This window comes from Coenobita brevimanus, chromosome 47 (genome assembly GCF_032717465.1).
Source record: "Coenobita brevimanus isolate Jiangsu-jjx chromosome 47, ASM3271746v2, whole genome shotgun sequence".
NCBI lineage: Eukaryota > Metazoa > Arthropoda > Malacostraca > Decapoda > Coenobitidae > Coenobita > Coenobita brevimanus.
The window spans coordinates 16,709,142-16,717,564 of record NC_137000.1 but is presented as its reverse complement, the minus strand read 5'-3'; the positions used below and the strand labels follow the sequence as shown (position 1 = coordinate 16,717,564).

General features: G+C 41.8%; 1 pseudogene; it reads left to right on the top strand.

Annotated features, from left to right (window-relative positions):
* Positions 1-1,004: 1,004 nt before the first annotated feature.
* On the top strand, positions 1,005-8,191 carry LOC145399098 (anti-lipopolysaccharide factor pseudogene; annotated as a pseudogene).
* Positions 8,192-8,423: the final 232 nt, after the last annotated feature.

Here is an 8,423-nt window from a genome sequence, read left to right as displayed (position 1 = left end):
CATAAACTGCAGCCAAATCTTTAGCTTCATCAAAGATGCTAAAGAAAGCTTCGTCTATTATCATAATTTGCCGTTCTGTAACACCACATTCCTTACCTTGCTACCTGATAGAGGACGAGGATATAAATAAAAAAATATATGATTTATGGCCTAACTCAAGAGCATTTAAATTCTTTACACAGAAATTGCAAATAAGTGATGTATATGATATGTAATGATACTGAATAGCATTCATCAACCATATGTCAATTACCAACCCTTGTATATCGCTAGCTATAAATCTTAATGGCTCTAATACGGTTCTATTCATAGCCTAGAAATACATATCTGGAAAAAAAAAAAACATGGGTTATTGATCAGTACAATAAAAATGTATATAATTTCATTCAGTTTCGTCTTGCTCCCGACGTAGTCCTCATTGTCAACCATAAAGTTATTTCAGTCTCCCGTGAACCAGGCAGCCACTGTACTGGATGTGGTCTTTAGTTCAATACAGGAATTAAGACGCCAGTATAGAGGAGGTTTTGGTTGAGTGCGATCAAGTCAGCCTGGGTTGTATAGCTCGGTGATGGATAAATTCATAAAACTGCAGTTGTAACAACTGCCTCGTCTCAATACTGGTTCATTATTCTTAATACTGTGGCCACGCCAAACAGGTGGTCGCACAATGACCTTAATGAACATGACGTTACTGCGACCCTTCCCAACACACCAGCTTAACTTTGTGGGTGGTGCTCTGCCTGGTAGAACTATGTCATGTTTAATCAAGGCTATTGTGATATACAAGGTTTCTCTATACACCACATTAGGGACCAAGAATATCCTGAGAATCTAATATCATTGACTAGTAGGAGCAGTAATCGGAAGACAACAAGCAACTGTGGACACTGAGGGGTGGTGGGTATATATCAAGAGCAGGGCAGCGGAGATCAGAAGACCTGGTACCTGTGTAGAGTGAAGACCATTTTGTCTCTCTCACAACTGCAGTTAACTTGGCCTACGTCATGAAGAAGTCTGTGTTGGTGGCCCTGCTGGTGGTGGCCCTGCTGGGAGCCAGCCTGGCACCCCAGGCACACGCTCAGGGATGGGAGACACTCATTCCCGCTGTGGTTAAGCAGATAGCCAGGTTGGAATCAGATTGTACTCTGTTAAATATATTTTTTAAATTCATTCCATATTTAACTTTACGTAGTAGTTAACACACACACACACACACACACATATATATATATATATATATATATATATATATATATATATATATATATATACAGGAATAGAGATGTTGAAAATATTTACTTCGAGAATTTAAACGGAAAGTTACAAGTTACACTTAATTGGTGTAGTTTTTGTCTAATCACATAATTTTACTTTATTCTGTTACGTCGATACGATGTTCGGCGATGGTGATGGTGGTGGTGTCATCAGCCTGTGGGGACGGGGTGACGTGCAGATCCTGGGTCACCCTTGCCGCTACCGGGTGAGGCCGAGGATCAAGCGCTGGCAGTTGTACTACAAGGGCACCGTGTCTTGCCCTGGCTGGACCTCCATCACTGGCAGTGGTAAGTGGTCACATTTTGGGTCACAACGAAAACTGGCAATGGTTCGTCAGATGTAGAGGGTAGAAGTAAATGCCAGTGTAATATGACGCAATATACACAGGGTGTCCCGGACTTGACTTATTAACCCAAGGAAATGATTCTGGGACTGATTTTTCGAAAGAAAAAAAATGATATATGAATATGGGCTCAGTTCCCAGGGGGGAGAGGGGACCATAAATCCCTCCATCTTCCACACCTCTCCCGGTGACGACTCGAGCTGCCTGGAACCACTGTCTGACTCCCTTCTTCTTCATTTCTGCAACATTCGTGGCCTTTCCTCTAATTTTGCTCTGTTGAGCAACACCTCTCCTGCTCTAAACCTCACCTTCTTTTTCTAACTGAGACTCAGCTGTCTGAGGCAAATGACAGCAGACCCTTTTCTGTATCCTCCTACTTTCTCTATACCCATTTCAGAGCCAAAGGTGGCTGTTGTGTATATATACGCAACGACTTATCTTGCTCTCGTGTTCCTGAACTCGATTCCTCTGAATTCTCTACACTCTGGCTTCAATTTTCCTGTCATTCTCTGACTAAATATATCTGCGGTTTACTTATCTCCTAATTCTACTGACTATCAAAAATTCTTCGACTATCTTACTTCTATGATGGAACACATTCTATCCATTCCTTCTTTTTCAGAAATCTCCATTCTAGGAGATTTCAATGTTCACCACCACCTTTGGCTCTTCCCTCCTTTCACTGATCCACCTGGTGAACAAGCCTACATCTTTTCTATCCTTAATGATCTAGAGCAGCTTGTACAGCACCCTACCCGTATCCCTGACTGCCTTGGAAGAGAGCTCCAACATACTTGACCTCTTCCTTACAACTAATCCTTCTGCTTACACTGTTAATCTTTTCTCTCCATTGGCCTCCTTCGATCACAACCTTATCACCTTAACCTGTCCTATCACTCCGGTACGGCCTGTGTACCCTCCAAAGAAAAATCGTCTGTGGCACTTTGGAGCTGTGGATTGGGAGGCTCTCAGGCAGTACTTCTTTGATTTTCCCTGGAATGATTATTGCTTCCATGGCCAGGAGTCATCTGAGTGTGCCTTGCACATTACGGAGGCATGTAAGCATACATTCCTTTCTCATATCCTTTGACTAATGCAAGAAAGCCTTGGTTTAATTACGCTTGTTCTAATGCTGTCCACAACAAGGAGAGGACCTATGAAAGGTACCGGAGCCAACCCACCCCTGAATCACATCTTTTATACGTTTCTACCCGGAATCATGCTAAGTCTGTTCTTCGCTCTGCTAAAAATAATTTCATTCATACTAAATGCTCTCAGCTCTCCAACTCGAATTCTTCCCACTCCTTCTGGCACCTTGCCAAAAACCTTTTAACAACTTTATCTCATCATCCTTTCCTCCTCTTTTCTATTCTGATGGCTCTGTAACTATTTCTTCTACTGATAAAGCAGATCTCTTAAATCAGACTTTCTCCTCCAGTTCCACCTTAGATGATTCCGGTGCTGTTCCTCCATCACTTCCCCCCTCTGACCTCATGGCTGACATTAAAATTTCTTCATGTAATGTATTTTCTGCCATCACTGGCCTCAGTACTAACAAGGCATATGGGCCTGATGGAGTCCCTCCTGTTGTTCTCAAGAACTGTGCTTCTGTGCTTACACCCTGCCTAGGCAAACTCTTTCCCCTTTGTCTGTCAACGTGTACATTTCCTTCTTGCTGGAGGCTTGCTCTCATTCAGCCAGTTCCAAAGAAGGGTGACCATTCCCAACCCTCTAACTGTCGTCCAACTGCTATAACATCCTGTATCTCAAAAGTTTTCTAGTCAATTCTTAACAGAAAAATTTAAAAGATTCCGGTGCTGTTCCTCCATCACTTCCCCCCTCTGACCTCCTCATGGCTGACAAAATTTCTTCATGTAATGTATTTTCTGCCATCACTGGCCTCAATAGTAATAAGGCATCTGGGCCTGATGGAGTCCCTCCTGTTGTTCTCAAGAACTGTGCTTCTGTCCTTACACCCTGCCTAGGTAAACTCTTTCCCCTTTGTCTGTCAATGTGTACATTTCCTTCTTGCTTGAGGTTTGCTCTCATTCAGCCAGTCCCAAAGAAGGGTGACCATTCCCAACCCTCAAACTGTCGTCCAACTGCTATAACATCCTGTATCTCAAAAGTTTTCTAGTCAATTCTTAATAGAAAAATTTAAAAGCATCTTTCCTATCACAACCTTCTTTCTAATCATCAGTATGAGTTCTGTCAGGGACGCTCGACTGGCGATCTTCTCACCTACCTTTCAGACTCCTGATCATCCTCCTTTCGGAACTTTGGTGAAAGCTTTGCTATTGCACTTGACATCTCAAAGGCTTTCGATCGAGTCTGGCATAAATCTTTAATTTCCAAACTGCCCTCTTACGGCTTCTATCCTTCTATCAATGCCTTCATCTACAGCTTCCTTTCTGGTCGTTCTATAGCCGCTGTTGTAGACGGCCATCGTTCTTCTCCTAGATGTGTCATCAGTGGTGTTCCTCAGGGCTCTGGCCTATCACCAACTCTCTTCTTATTATTCATCACTGATCTTCTAAGCTGTACATCTAACCCTATCCACTTGTACGCTGATGATTCCACCCTTCACCTTTCCATTTGATTCCTGCAACGTCCACCTCAGCAGTTACATCGACAATCAAGGGATGAGGCTATGGCACACCTATTCTCTGACTTGGCTCGTATCTCTGACTGGGGTAAAAATGATCATGTTGGTTTTAATGCATCAAAGACTCAGTTTTTACACCTTTCAACCCAAGAAAATCTTCCACAAGTATACTCACTTATGTTTAATAATATTCAGCTTAATCCTGCATCACCCTTGAACTTGCTTGGGGTTTCATTTACTCGGGACTTGTCTTGGAAAGATCATATTACATCTCTTGTAAAATCTGCTTCAAAGAGATTAGTGTGCCAAGCCGACTCTGCCTCTGTGTGGAGTACTACTCTCATGTGTGGGAAGGCTCCCCACATACAGCTCTTCTCAATAGGGTGGAATCAAAGGCATTTTGTCTCATCAACTCTCCTCCTCTTACTGACTCCCTTCAACCTCTGTCTCTTCGTCGCACTGTTGCATCTTTATCTCTCTTTTCTATCGCTTCTTCAATAGTCACTTCTCTGAACTCTCTGCATGCATTCCTCCACCTCTACGACGGGTGCATAGCACCTGTCTAGCAGCAAACTCTCATTCCTTTTCTGTCCTACTCTCTAACGCAAGAGTTAACTGTTACTCCCAGTCCTTCATTTATGCAACATGTCAACTCTGGAACTGTCTCCTTCTGTCTGTATTTGCTGCCTCCTATGATCTCTAGTCTTTCAAACGCAGTGTATTCAGGCATCTCGAAATGATCGGATCTTGAATTTGGTTCTCTCTTGTATTTTGTTTTTCTCTTGGAAGGAACAATAATCCCGGGCTCACGGCCTTTGGTTCCTTTTTCCTCGCATAAAAAAAAGTTCTCAGCTGTTATGGTACAACAGTACTTGATATTATGGGCAATAATCATCTGCATAATAATTCCCCCATAAGGTCATCAGTAACTGTAGCTCCACAACGACTGAGAATTGAACCCATATCGATAAAGTATTTGTGTCTCATAATCACCCCACCATCACCACCTGAAGTTAGTGAGTCAAGGCCTGGAACACCCAGTATATATAGATAGATAGATAGATATAGATAGACAAATAGATATAGATAGACAAATAGATATAGATAGATGTAGAAATAGATACAGATATACAGTAGATATATATACTGTATATATCTCAGGATTGTTGTGTCGTGGGTACCTGTGTAATGGCTTCAATTTGTAGGTTCATAGAACTGAACCTTGGGGATCCCCATTTTATTCATTTTTGAAAAAATCTAATTCCATCCTTTTTAACCCGCCACATCCCGTTGATGTATATATATACTTCCAAACGTTTTGTCACTGTCAGTCCCATTGACGTATATAAACATGCAATAATTGCAAGGTCCCTAATTTGCACAATTTTCAATTTTCGCTCATGATTTTTGGTACCTATACATGGGACACCTTCCTCTACAAGATGCCGGGCAGGGACAATGCCTTATCCCGCATGACCTCCCCCCCCCCACGCCATTGTCTTGACAATTCACCCATTACCAGTGACCTGGCCAGTAAAGACATGTCGTGCCATGGTACGAAATTCAGGGCCAGAGTGATTCCCCAATCGATGACAATGTGGAGGACAAAGTTTACGTAGCATTAGAGGAAGAAACAGTCAATAAAGATGATCAGGTAATGTCGCCAAAAAAGGTCAGGTATGTTGATGTGTTTGGTGAGTGAAACAATGCTTTTATTGCCTATATTACTGTGTGAAAATCAATATACTCTCATACTGCATATAAATTCGTACCAAATGAATAAATAAAAACCGTTTATGAGTGGTGTGGAATAGTTACCCTCCCATAGAACTCATTTTCTTTGGAGCCAGCCTGATAGAAAACCCAGTAAGGTAAGCAGTTCTGCTATCTGTATCGAGTATTTTAAACCTCAGTTGAGCGATTTCTGTACGAATTTTCGATGTTTCTCACCAAAAGTGGAGGTTTGAGCCAAAAAAAATTTTGTCCAAAATTGGTTGGGATTGAGGGGAGTCAGTGGTGGAAATCGGTCGGGACGGGGCGGGTTAAAGAACCTTAGACCGCAATGGCTTATTGCTGTTGCTTGTTCTCTTATTCTATGCTCTGCTGTAGCATTGGGCCATCACATATTTAGACTTGGCCACCCATGGCCACCTCAGTTTTTAACACCTAGCAACATCCTTGTTCTGTTGTTTATTTCGTATCCTCTGCGATATCAACACCTAAATGCTTAAAATAATTTACTAATTCCAAACCTTCCCCTTTTAGGATTATATTGATATCATTGCGCTCTTTGTATTACACCTCATCACTCTGTCTGTCTCACATTGTTTTTCAGTTTTCTCTTCTCACAATCTCTTCTGATCACAGACTCCAATTCCAGAACTTTATTCTCTGAATCAGCGATCAGTGATGTATCAAGGGCAACCAACAACCGATTTATTTTCCAGTCTCCCTTCTTCCCTGCAACCTTTAAATTTGTTCCTGTCCATAATACTGCTACATCTACTTCCCTCAACAGCCTGTGCAAGAATACACAGAAGAGTCATGAAGACATCACGCATGCCTAACACAATCCCACCCTTACATCAAACCATTTGCCTTTTACCAATTTGTACACACATATGCCCAACTCATTCCTTGAAAACTTTTCACTGTGCTAAACTATCCCTGCCACCCCATACATCTGAAGCACTTTTACAAGGCAGGTGTTACACATATCCCCACATTACCACTCTATCACAAATCTTACCTAGATTACTCAGTAAATATGACATACAGCAGCTCAATACATATATGGCCTCCCTCATCTCAGGCCGTGCATATACCGACTTACCTCACCAAACTGTTGTCCCTCACTTTCTTCAGGCTCTCCATTGCCATTTGATCCATTTCTTCTGCGTTCCCGCATTTCACTTTTCTCTTATCTTCTTTCCTATCTATTTCCCTACATTATGACACCTAGCGAACTTCTTACCAAGGAAATCTACAAGTAAATCCAGCACTGCCTGTCGATCAACAGTGACATTCTAATTTTTTTTTTGTTTTCAGAATACTCACCCCATCTCTTTTTCAGTAAAATCAGGGATAGTTACTGTTTCTCTCATTGCTCCTATTACTGCTTTGCTCATTTATCTCGTTCTTCACCCAGTACTTACTTCCAGAGAGAATCTTACTCTGTAAGAAATACCTCTATATTTTTTATCCTCGTTTTTAATTTAATTTCTTTTTATAACTCAAGTGTCATTTTCTTGACCTAGTATACAGTTTCCTTTTGCACTCTGTCCAGTTTACCCTCCATTTTTACAATTAGTACTCTTGTAATATTTTTCACCAGGCGTCTAACGTCCTCATTGTGGAGGTGTTTATTTCAGTAAAGTACAATTTGACTGGCATAGTCTCAAACAGCCGTGGATGAGTGGTTACCATCGCTGACTGCTAAGCTGCTGACCCCTTTGCACCAGGATTCGAATCCTGGTGCAGGCAGTCGGCATCACTCGACTCAGGTGTCCATCCACTCTTTATGGCTTGTTTTTGCTCTACCAAGGTCTGTCTGGCCGAACAAACCCATCAAGATGTTAGGTAAAATGAGTATCTAGTGTAACACCTATGGAAGGTAACTGTGGTATAAGCTGGATGATGCAGTGGCCTTACATCCCAGTATACTGAGTGAAAAAACTTCCACGTTTTCAAAGACCTAAGTTATAGAATTGAGCTCCTCAACTAAGCGACTCATGGCGTTTGCACCTGCTTTACCAAATATAATGAACCATGCTTTCATACCTTCACTAAAACATCACAACTGACAATCAGTGAAATATATATTTTTGGTTACCTGCATCTGTGTGTTTTCAGTGACCACTCGCAGTCGTTCCAAGGTGGCCGTCAATACCATCACCGACTTCGTACAGAAAGCAGTGAAGGCCGGACTAATAAATGAGAGCAATGCCAAGCAGTTCCTTCAGAAGTAGACCACCTAGCATCAAACTACGGATCAACTACATCTTCAGCAACCCTTCCACAGCCTCAAGCATCTTTAGTACTCCTCTTCCAAGCAAAACACTTCCTTTAATGGTTCTCCTCTAAACAAGATAGTATCATTAGCAATCACTCTCCATACCAAACACTTCATTCCAAAGTTGCCTCCAAGTCAAGCAGTTTTTTTTCGACTATATTCCTTCCAGTTCAACAAAACCTTCAGCA